Source organism: Chrysochloris asiatica, unplaced genomic scaffold, assembly GCF_000296735.1.
Source record: "Chrysochloris asiatica unplaced genomic scaffold, ChrAsi1.0 scaffold00021, whole genome shotgun sequence".
Classification (NCBI taxonomy): Eukaryota; Metazoa; Chordata; class Mammalia; order Afrosoricida; family Chrysochloridae; genus Chrysochloris; species Chrysochloris asiatica.
The window spans coordinates 17,890,979-17,903,826 of NW_006408539.1; the positions used below are offsets into that span (position 1 = coordinate 17,890,979).

The window sequence follows — 12,848 nt, forward strand, 5'->3', positions numbered from 1 at the left end:
ATTATCTTTGCAAAAGTAGACATATTCCAGAAGAAAGACACATGTATAAATCCCAAATGGCAACTATGAGACAGGTATGTGTTCTGAAAAAAATGCCCAGATTTAAAAAAAGGGCAGAATGACATTGTTTGTTTTTGTTATTAGATGCCATCGATTCAGTACCGACTCATAGCGACCTTATGCACAGCACAACGAAACTCTGCCTGATCCTGGGCCAACCTCACTATTGTTGATATTGTTTGTAGCCAACATATATTAAAGAGAGAGGTTGCCAATTTGAAATGAATGAAATTTCTTAGAATTTCAGTGAGTAAAAAACCACCAGGGATCATTGGATAGGAAGTTTGTTCCTCTCTGGAGGTTGCTTGTGATGGTTGGTCCTGTCTCTGCAGGAAGGGGATATGCAAAGGTGCTCTGGGAAGAGTACAGCCAAAGCGATCAGTAGCCTGGTGGCAGCATCTTGTAGGCTGGGTAATGTCAGAACATGGCGTTTTCCAGATTCTGAGAGGAGCAGAGGTCAGACGAGGCAACTGGGCAATTGATTTGTAAAAATTTTCGTGTCTAGTGTAGAGCTCTTTGAACTAAGGGTAAATGTGCTCATGTTAAAGGAAATCATTGATTTCCTGTGTGATTTGGGGAAAGTTGTAAAATCAGTCCTCTCCCCCAAGAAATGGTGTGTGTGTATGTGAGTGTGTGTATGAATGTATATGAGTCTGTGTAAGTAAGTGTGTGTGTGTAAGAGTCTGTATATGTGAGTGCATGGCTCTTGTATGTGTATATGAGTATGCGAGTGTGTATGGGTATGTGTGTGAGTGTGTGTAGATATTTTTAAGAGTGTGTGGGTCTCAATTAAGTTAAAGGGTCCTTCCATAAGCAGAAACCTACTCGTGATAGAACTGAGAGAAATTCCAGAGGTGCTTCAGCAGTGTAGGTTAAATCTTTCAATTACAATGTTTTGGGAGAAATTCACAATTCATTCTAGAATATTTACCGAATGCCTGAAATGTGGTTGGCACTGAGGGTACACACCTGTGTGGATTCCATGTGTACTTTCTTTGTTCACCTTGCTATTGAAGGAGATAGAGGCGAAGATAAGGAAGATCCCTGGAACTCTCATACCTGGCAAGTGAGTTTCCTTGCACAGAATGTAGAAAATACTTGTGACACTAGTGAATGAATGAACAAAAGTGAAGGCAACAGAATAGACTTCCCATTCCCTCCCTTTGTCCTGATTCTTGAAGCCTTTGTGAAATGTCTTTCTCTTTGCCTTGAACAACTTTGACTTTGTAAAGTGCTATTATGCTCCCTATTGCGTAGCCCTCGTGTGGTGCTGTAGAATAAGCATTGGACAGCTAACTGCAAGGTCAGTGGTTCAAACCCACTAGCCACCCCTCAGAAACCCTCTACAGAGTCCCTGTGAGTTAGAACCAAGCTGAAGGCACTTACCAACAATTGTGCCCCATGTTGTTGTTGCTAGGTGCCATGATGGTGATTCCTTACTCATAGCAACCCTACACATAAAGGAAAGAAATACTGCCCAGGTTGGTGTCAACGTATCTATTGTGGCAATGTTTGAGACCATTGTTGTGGTCACTGAGACTCTTCATTTCCTTAAGGGTCTTCCTCTTTTTCACTGACCCTCTACATAACCAAGCACAATGCCTTTCTCCAGGAGCTGGTCCCTCCTGATAACATGTGCAAAGACCATGGGACCGCTTCAAGGAACATTCTGACTCTACTTCTCCAATGAAAGATTCATTCCTTTTTCTGGTCTATTCAAAATTCTTTGCCAACACCATAATTCACCATGAACATGGACATACATATACAAGTTGTAGGAGGGTCTGTCTTTTTAGAAAGTAAACACAACGTTGTTTTTCCCATAACTGTTTCATTCTTTGCTGTTGCTGTGTACAGCCAAGATGGAACCGACTTGTAACAACCCTGTATAGGATTTTCAAGGAGTGGCTAATGGGTTTCAATTGCCAACCTTTTAGTTAGCTAGCAGTCCAGTGCTTATCCTACAGTGCCACACCGAGACGCTTAACTCTTAACAACTTTTATTTCCCTAGTCACTGGCAATAATTTGGACTTTCCACAGTTTTTAATATATTTTTCCCATCCTCTTGGAGTACTATGAGAATTACTTTCTTTTATGTCTGATTCTGTAAAAGGCACCTTCAAGGTCCAAGTGAGAACGGTGCTATACATAATACAGATAATCTCATAATGATGCATCGTCGGGACATTGCAGAGTAATTGAACACTTTCTGCAAAGTATGGAGAGTGCCTCAGAGACAAACGCTCCAGCAATCTGCTATGTAACTAAACTTTCTACTCATCAATAAGTAAATAGCTCCAGGCCTCGTTTACTGAATATCTGATTATCCAACATCTCTCATTTGCAACTTCAGAACAGTTCTCAGGCAGTGCCTCTGACAGTTCGGGCCCCACGTAGGGCCACAACTATATCAGGTGTATCCCTCTATTGTCAACTCTGAATGACATGTAGGAGCCTTCAGCAGGAGGGATGACAGTCAGCTGGCCATAAGATGCTTTGCTCTGTTCATTGGTGATGTCTTGTTCCAGCTACAGAAGAACAGTGGGGTGGTGGCATGACATGAGGTAGAAGGTGGGCAGGGAGAACTGGGCACAGGTATGAGGAGGTATGAGGAGGCATGAGGTAGAGAGAGAAGAGGAAAATTTGAGGTGCCAGGGCTTGGGCAGATGCAGGAGAGAGGAGTCTTCATCCATGATGGGAAGCAGGAGGTTCTGATCTATATTTTGGTAAAATTATTCAAACCCAGCAACTCCAAGGCAACCAGCACCTGACCACCAGCACCCTCATCCCTGGCAGCTTCCATGGTGATAAGGAAGGCATGGTGACGGAGGGGGCCTGTTGTGCCATGTGCATCCAGCGATGCACCAGAGGTGACAAATGGAGATGAGCAACAGAGTCAAGTACCAGTGCTAAAGGTCGGGTTGTTGTTGTTGTTAGGTGCCATCGAGTCATCTCCAACTCATAGCTTCTCTGTACACAACAGAATGAAACCTTGCATGGTCCTGTTCCATCTTTACAATGGCTGTTCTTCTTGAACCCATTGCTGTTGTCACTGTGCCAATGCATTTCTCTGGGGGTCTTTTGATTTTTCCCTGAGCCTCCACTTTTCTAATCAGGATGCCCATCTCCTGATAATATGTTTGAACTATATGTCTTCTAAGGAGCATTCTGGCTGTACTTCTTCCAACACAGATTTGTTTATTCTTCTGGTAGTCCAGTGTGCTTTCAATCTTCTTTTAATATTCCATGTCCATGGTGCTGTTGATAGTCTTCTTCAACACCAGAACTCAAATGCATCAGTTCTTCTATGGTTTTCCTTATTCCTTGTCCAACTTTCACATATACAAATGAGGCTATTGAAAATAGTAAGGCTTTGGTTAAACACATCTTATTTTAAAGTTACATATTTACCCTTTAACATTTTAAAGAAGTCTTTTGCTGCAGGTTTGCCTAATACAATCCACCCATTGATTTCTTGACTACTGCTTCCATGAGTGGTCTAGTTATAAGAATTTTGTTTTCTTTACATTGAGGTTCAATGCCTACTGAAGGCTGTGGTCTTTAATATTTGTCAGTAAGTATTTTAAGTTGTCTTCACTTTCAGCGAGCAAGATTGTGTTATCTGCATATTGCAGGTTGCTAACGAATTTTCCTCCAGATCTGATGCCACATTCGCCTTCATATAATCCAGTTGCTCGGATTATTTGCTCATTATACAGATCCAATAAGTATGGTGAGAGAATAAAACATGGCACACACCTTTCCTGATTTTAAACCATTCAATATTCCCTTGGTGTTTTTGGATGACTGCCTCTTGGTCTGTGTACAGGTCCCTCACAAGCACAATTAAGTGTTCTGGAATGCTCACTCTTTGCAATGTTGTCTATAGGATGTCATGATCTACACAGTCAAAAGTCTTTGCTTATTCAGAAAACCACAAGTAAACTCTTTCAGGCATTTTCTGCTTTCAGTCAAGATCCCTCTGACATCAGCAATGATATAATTTATTCCACATCCTCTTCTGAATCCTGCTTGAATTCCTGGCAGTTCTCTGTCGATGTACTGTTGCAGCCATTTTAAAATTATCATCAGCAAAATTTTACTTGCATGTAATACTAATGATAAGTTCAATGATTTCCATGTTCAGTTGTGTTAATTCTATTTAGAATGCACACAAATATGATTTTCTTCCAATCTGTTGCCCACGTAGTAGTCTTCCAAATTTCTTGGCATAGATGAGTGTGTGCCTCCAGTGCTGCATCAGCTTGTTGAAAGATTTCAATTTGTATCCCATGAATTTCTGGAGCTTTGTATTTTGTCCATGCCTTCACTGCACCTGGGGCTTCTTTCTTCAATAATCATATAATATGTCTTGAAATTGTTGAACATTGAATGCTTCTTTTTGATGCAGTCACTGTGTATATCTTCCATCTTCTTTGATGCTTTCTTCATCATGCACTTTCGTTTGGTTTAACATCTCTAGACTCAAGAACAAGTTTCATAGTCTATCCTGACATCCTTTTGTTTGTTTAAATGACTTTTTGCTTTCTACCTGTAGGGTGTTCTTGACATCATCTCACAGTCTTCTGGTCTTTGGTTATTAGTATCTAATGCATCAGTTTCCTTATTGAGATGATCTCTAAATTCAGGTTAAATAGATTCAAGGTCATATTGTGTCTGTCATCTACTTGTTTTAATTTTTTTCAACTTCAATTTGAACTTGCATATGAGCAACTGAGGGTGTGTTTCACAATTAGCTCCTGGTCTTGTTTTGGCCAAATAGAACTTTTCCACTCTGTTCCCACAGATACATTCAATTTGATTCCTGTAATGTCCACGGGTATAGTTGTCTTTTATGTTTGTTTGTTTGTTTTTTAAAGGTATTTGTAATTAACAAATCATTGGTCTTATAAAATTCTATCATGTGATCGCCAGTATCATTTATATAACCATGGACACATTTTCAAACTACTGATCCTTCCTCTTTGTTTCCAACCTTCTCATTTTAATCACCAGAAATTATTAATAGATCTTGATTACGTATTTGGTCAATTTCAGACTGAAGAAGTTGGCAGAATTCTTCATTTTCATCGTCACTGGCTTTAGGGGTTGGTTCATAAATTTAAATAATCATGGTATTAACTGGTTTTCACTGCTATTGTTGTCAGGAATCATTGAGCCAATCTGACTCACAGTGACCTTGTATAGGGTCTTACTTTTAGAAATATGGATATTATCTTATCACTGACAGCTTTGTACTTCAAGATAGACCTTCAAATGTTTTTTTGACTCTGAAAGCAGACTCATTCCTCTTTAATTGACTTTTCTGGCATAGTAACCCACATGATTGTCAGATTTAAAATAGTTAATGCAAGACCATTTCAGCTCATTAAAGCCTAGGATGTCAACCTCTTTGTGTTCCATTTCATTTGTGACGTCTAAATTTCATAGATTCATAATGTGTCCGCTCTATGTTTTGATTTTAAATCTATATTTGCAAGCGTTTCTCCTCATTTTGAGATTTGAAAATGAAGGCTCTGAAAGTTTTACTCCAGTTCAGTAACCACGTTCAATTTTGAGGGGCAGCTCTTCCCCAATCTTACTTTAAGCACTGTCAATCTGACGGCACATTTTCTGGTACTGCATTTCAGTCCTGGTGCTATTCATAATGCTTTCATCTTCTGGCCCTATATCTGATAATGTTTCACTGCTATTCATAAGATTTTCAGTGGATAAACATTCAGAAGTAGTCTGTCTCTCTTTATTTCTAGTCTGTCTTAGTCTGGAAATCTTACTAAAACCTGTTCACCATAGGTGACTCCGCTGGTATCTGTGGCATAGCTTCCAACATCTCAGCAAAATCCAAGCCACCACAGTGTGACAACCTGAAAGACAGGTGTTGTGAAGATGGGGTATGGTTTCTATGTTCCCACATACTGCTGATTTCTCATAATAACCTGACCTTTGAAACCTAACCAGGTTATTAAGTGAGAAGTGTGTATCTCCTTATAAGCAGTCACTTATTTTATTGGCAAGTATTATATCTCTGGGACGTGAAAGATGTTTGAAATAATGATGAAAGTAGACAAACCTTTATTTAAATGTTGTTGTTGTTGTTAAGTGCTGTTGAGTCCGTTCTGACTCAGCTGCTGTATAGGGTTTCTGAGGCCCTAAATTTATGTGGGAGCAGAGAACGTCATCTTTTTTTTTTTTCTATGGAGTGGCTGGTGGGCTGGAATTCTGAATGTAAAGCATTAACTCTGGAGAAAGGACTTTGTCTCGTTTCAATATCTGTAAGGCCCACATTCGTGGGAGATGTCCGTGTGTCTTGGAGTTCTCAGAATTTCACAGTGCAGGCACCCTATGCTCAAGGGAAGTGCTCACGCCCTCGCTCTTCTTTTTCAGTGGGAATAGGCCCTTGTTTAGATGGGAGTTGCATAAATTCTATTGGTGACTGTATAATGAAAAGTGCACTGATGCGGACACCTGAAGTCTAAATTTCAATTTGATTTCTGTTCTTGATTTCTACTCACCATTAGAAGAGGGTGGAGCTATATGAACTTGACAGATCTCTTATGAGAAGCTGAAGATTGAGACGGTGAATTTCATGGTTCTTTCCCACACTAAACGTGTGTTTGTTAGTTTTTTCCATTAAGTTTTTATTATGAATTGAGTGATAATTCGCATGGGAGAACATCCATTTTACACTCATTGTTTCATTGTAATGATTACAATCTCCTGCGTGCACCATCTTTCAACAGTATTTGCTTCTATTCCCTCTGTTTTGTTTTGTTTTGGGGATGTACACAAAACCACTCAGGAATACATACTCATTTAAGTAACCAAACTGTATATTCTGTGAGCCAGCCTCCTGGCTGCCAGCACACAGCCTTTCTTTTTCCATGTGTCTGGAGTCCTCAGCTGCTCCCTCTCTCCATGTCCTCATCTCTGTCTCCATCTCTGGTGTCACTGCTTCTCTGGATAAGGGCCACATTCCACTTGTGCTCTTCTGCCTTGATGGTCCTAGGGTCCTACGTTCCTGGACTGTACCACACTGAAGGTTTTTGATTCTGATTCTATGTCCCTGGAGCTGGTTGGGGGCAGGGATCATGTCACCTTGAATCTTTGTATTCATAATCATAGGCTTGATACCAAGTCAATGGCAAGCTGTCACTAAATTTTGGCAGAACAAATAGCTTACAAAATATAGCCTATGATTGATGCTTGGATAAAATTATTCAGCCCTGATGTGGCACTGTAGAATTCACACAATTAGAAACTTGCTAATTGAAAGTTTGGCTGTTCAAACTCACTAAGTGCTCTTGGAAAACCCTCTATGGGGTCGCTCTGAGTCAAAAGTGACTTGACTGCACATAACAACAGCAACAATTTATAACCAGCAACTCCAAGGCATCAAAGACAATACGTACATTTTCAAAGACTATGGAGAAGTTGGCATCATTAAAAAAAAGTCTCTTGGGCAAGCAATTAAAACTGTCAGACTCTGTCATATGGACCAGCTCTGAACAGATGCTGTGCTGAGGGATCTGGGAAGAAGCCCCATGAATTACATTCTAAAATTAAGTGTGTGAAACTGTATGTATTTCTGGCTGTTGGTTTAGAAAGGGAGCTGTAAGGTTGGCTCAGCTTCTATCTTTGCATGAACCCAAATGGAAGGTTCATCTGTGTGTAGAGGGTTGAGGTCACGGAGAGTTTGGTGCCATATCATCCTGTTGACTAGGGCATCATGTCAAATCATCTGACAAAAGATGGCTGTCCCTTGGAGACAGATGTAACATAGTATACAACCTTCTATTTTGGAGATGCCCTAGAGAAGAAGGAAATATCTGACTCCATTATAGTCAGGGTTACTGCCTGGACTATGAAAACCATTTTAGAAATTGCTGTGTACCAAAAGCAAATGCGACAAAACCACAGAAAGCAGAAGGTGGGTAGATTTCCCAGTCGCAAGCTGATCTCTGACAACCATCTTCTGCTTCTGCCCAGCCCACTGAACTTGAAGCTCTGCCTACTATCTCTGTTGTCACTTCCACCTGTGCCAGGCTGATGCAGAAGACCAAGCTGCTGTACCTGTCCCAGACGCTGAGTCTGGTGTCTCCAACTGCATTGGCTACTGGAGGAAGATGTTGAGGGCCTCACCCACCTGCTCTCAGGGCTGCTGGCTGCCTCTAGCCTACTCCTCACATACCTGGCGGTTCTCATCCCCAAGGACCAGCAACTTCTGGAGGGTATGCCAGACTGGGTTCCACCACTTGGTCTAGAGCAGAAGAATAGGGCCTTGGACTGGCTCCAGGGTGCTGGGGATATGAGAGGTGGGAGAAGGATCCGTTCTCACCAGGGACCCTGGATGTTGTGCTTTTTTCTGACAACAACAATTAAACTAGGCACTCTTTGAGGAGATGTGCTGGACCTGCGGTGTCTATGTGTAGCACATGGGGCTGGTGGGGAGCCTTCATTCTGAGGACTCACTGGTACAGGATGGCCTGACTGTGGGATTCCACACAGAGTGGGAGACCAATAGGCCCTTCCCCTTGAATATAGTGGGATTTTCTGTCACCCAGCTCGACAGTTGGCTAAGTCTAACACCCAGTTTGGTGGTACTGCTCCTTGGGACCACCTGGAGAGTAGCTTCTTGAGTCACATCATGGATCTCGAAGACCTGAAACCACAGGCTGTCAACTGCACATGGGTGCTAGTCTGGCACACACAGACAGAGAAGCCCAAGATGAAACAAGAGGAATAGTTGAAGTGGCAGGTTGGGGCTCAGACACAGCTATGGAAGTGTGATGGTACGCAGTACACCGTGACCAGAACATCACCTCATCACAGGGACTGGGCACCTGGTCTGTCCAGGATGTGATTTTCCAAGTTCTGAGCCCCGAGAGCCAGTCAGCCCCTCTGCCTCTCCAACCCAAGGATGTGGCCCAACTGCTCTTCTCCCTTGCCCGCACCTTCCAGCTTGCCACGTGGTGTTGCCCACAGGCTAGGGGCACGCAGTACTTGTACTGAGCCAGGTCAGCCTGATAGGGCAGAGCAGAACAGATTGACTCAGGAGAGAAGACAGCTGAATAAACTGGGCAACTTATTGGGGATGGACATGCACTGCAGGAGGAGCCGGGCTGTTCCCTTCCACCTCAGCATGCTGACCCCTCTCCAACCTCCAGAATGAAGGCTCTCAATCTGGAAAAAAAAAAATCTTATTTCTGAATTTCCTTGACATTATTTTTTTCTCTAAGGGAAATCTTGTGATTAGAAAAAATATTTGTTTTGAGAACATATTCATGAAACCCAGACTCTGCTGAGCATAGGGAAACGATCGATAAAAACAGCGTCTAGACTGGGAGCAGTAAGGAAAGCCTATTTAACAAGCCTGGTTTTAAAGGGAAAGAATAAACTCAGCTATGACACTGTGGGTTAATGCACTGGACTGTAGAGTCGGTTTGAACCACAAGGTTGGTAGCTCAAGTTCACCAGCTGCTCCTTGGAAACCCTATATAGGGTCACTATGGGTCACAATTGACTCGACGGCACACAACAACAACAACAATGACTTCGAAAGATGAATTTAGAATCATCTGGTGAGTTATTCTAAAGTTCTATTTCTTAGCTCTATGTGGCATTGTAAGATAAGCACTAGATTACTAATTGCAAGATTGACAGTTTAAGCCCACCAGCCTCTCCTCAGAAACCCTGTACAGGGCTGCTATAAGCAGAAACTGACTCGACATCACTTTCCAACATCCTAAGAAATGCTGAATCAGAAGATCTGTATTTTACTTGTTTGCCTTTTGAATAGAAGCTTTCCAATAGGAACATCTGCCACTTTTTTGTAATACTTGCTAAAATCCTGCAAGGAGTGTCTCTGACTTAGAGAACTCATACTTGGCTTAAACATGAGGAGAAGCTTGACCTTCTCAACCTCTGCCCAGAATGCAGCATGGTTAGAAGTATGAAGTAAGAGAACATTTTCTAGTCACATCTAATTTATGCCATTCAATTCAACTTTTTCTTGCTGGTCCATTTAATAAATCCAGCCCTCCATGAAGACTAATTTGTCTCACTTTCTCTCTCTAAGATGCCTTAATTTTGAAATATCATTCTGGATATATCTTTCATTTTAAAAAATAGTTGTGCTCATATAATGATCTTAGAGTAAATCTTACTAGAGTTTGAGAGAGTACTTCTTATTATATTAGAAAATATCCAAACACCTTGCTTCTAGCTAAAGTATACAATTATAGGAATAATACACAAAAACAAAACCTCACAGCCGATGAGTTAATTCTGACTCATTGCAACCCTACATAGAGTTTTCAAGACTGCAAATATTTACAGGACCTGAAAGTGTCATCTTTCTCCAGTGGAGGAGCTGATGGGTTTGAACTACCGATGTTGCAGCTAACAGTACTTAATTGATATATGGAATTTTCATTTTAATAATTTGATACATTTAATACATATATTGTTAAATGCTGTCAAGCTGGTTCTGATTCATAGGGTTTCCAAGGAGTGATTGTTGGGTTTCAACCACTTACCTTGTGGTTAGCAGTCCAGTGCTTATCATATAGCACCACACCAGGACTCTCTATATTTATGCATATGTAATACATAGTAAGGAGTCCTGATGTGGTGCTGTGGGTTAATGAGCTGGACTGCAAGGTCATTTTGAACTGCAAGTTCAGCGGTTCAAGCTAACCAGCCGCTCTTCAGAAACCCTATACAGGGTGACTATGAGTCAGAACTTAACAACAACAATACAAAGTATACATATATTTTGTTATTGTTGTTGTTGGGTGCCATTGAGTTGACTCCAACATATAAGGACTCTATGGGAAGAACTGCACCCTTGGGTTTTCTTGGCTATAATCATAAGCAATCATCTGGGCGGATTTAACCAATATGTTAAACATCCAGTTAGTAGCTGAGTGCTTATCTATTGCACCATCAGGGGCCCTTTTATATCGTATTATATTGTTCTATATTTGAGATGGAGTCTTGGTGTGGCACTGTAGGATAAGCACTGAATCGCAAGGTCGATTTGAACAGCAAAGTCAGCAGTTCAAATCCACCAGCTGCTTCTTGGAAACCCTACACAGGGTCACTAAGAATCAGCATTGACTTGACAGTACTATTTTATATAATAGTGTATTATAGTTTAGGCATCCTGGTGTGACACTGTGAGTTAGTATGCCAGACAGCAAAGCCGTTTGAATTACAAGGTCGGTGGTTCAAGCTCACCATCTACTCCTTGGAAACCCTATAGAGGGTCGCTATGGGTTGGAACTGACTCAACAACACTTCATAACAACAACATATTATATTTTAATTTAATAAAATACATTTAATAAATATCTTAATTAACTGACAAAATAAACATAATTGGGTAAATGATTCTCATGAACAAAGGGAGATGCGTCAAAATAGCAGTTGGTGATCTTGAGTTAATGAGAGTCAAGGGTAGATGATATTTTATGACTGATTTATTGTCAGTATTGTAAGAGCACAATAACTTTGACAGTGGTTTTTCTTTGAAACCCTTCAGTAGAGTTTCCGTATACCAGTGGTGGCTACAGTTTAATGCAGTTGCATAAAACCTTATGCTAGTGCAAGATGCTAAAGAGAATCATTTGTTTTCCTAATAGCTCTATTTCAGCAGACCATGGTCCCACCAGGAAATGCCCTGTTAGCAAAACTGTCATTCCCCAGTGATCTCAGGCTACAAGAAGGATGACCGAGGACGAGACTACAGCCTTCATTGTAGAATAGCATTTTTCATTTATTTTTGAAAGATTTCATAATTTGTATTCTGCTTTCCTTTGGCTATAGTGGACTATAGTTTGATTCAAGGTAGAAACGCATCCAAGTAGAGAATTATACACTGGAGAAATATTTACAAGATGCACTGTAATCTTCCCAGCTCCAGTACATTAGATTTTCTTCTCATATCCAGGCACTTGAAATGGATATAGTGAATATTTCCTTTTCCCCAGGATACAGTATAAGAATAATATCACTTAGTTTACAAATTATACCTTGGGAGTCAAATTTTATGTGCTACAAAACTAAGGATGGGTTGATATGGTTTTGGCAATTTACAGATGAAACATTTTCAACACCCTTGAGCCTGAAGGAATAATGAGGGGGGAGATGATTAAATGGCAGTCTCCTGTTGGAAATCCTCCCGTGGTCTCTCATCACCATAGGATTTAATGCAGACTCCTCAGCAGAGCTGGAAGCCCATGGTATCCTTAAGATGTCATGTCACGCTAGCTAGGTTCCATCTCACACCTGCCCAGGAATGCCCAACTTACTAAATGCGCTACACACACATCAGCCTTGATTCACACCAAGTTTTTGGAATGTGTCTTAGCTATTTCCCCAGGTGTAATGCACTTTATGTTGAGCATTTATTTCATTTGATTTCATTATTATTAAAGTGTTGATTGAATGGTTCTCTCCATTATGAGGATTTGCGGCCACCATTTGTAAAGTTGCTTTCTGGTCACTCAATGACCTTACCCTGCTTTCATTTTTTATCGCCATTTTCACTCTTTTCTGCATTTATATTTATTATCTCACATCTTCTCACTAGAATGTAAGCTCTTTGAGAATACTCCTTCTGTTTTACTTTATTTCTGAATTTATTTGACTTTGTTTTGATGTCTAAGGGACGTGTTCACTGGGAAATTGTGACTGGAAGAAAGATTTGTCTTGAGAACATATTCAAGAAATCCAAAACAGATTTCCTATGCAGAATATAAGGATA

The 12,848-nt window shown here is 40.8% G+C and overlaps 1 pseudogene; it reads left to right on the forward strand.

Moving 5' to 3' along the window:
• The first annotated feature begins 994 nt into the window (after positions 1 to 994).
• On the forward strand, positions 995 to 8,869 carry LOC102836782 (annotated as a pseudogene).
• The last annotated feature ends 3,979 nt before the right edge of the window (positions 8,870 to 12,848 follow it).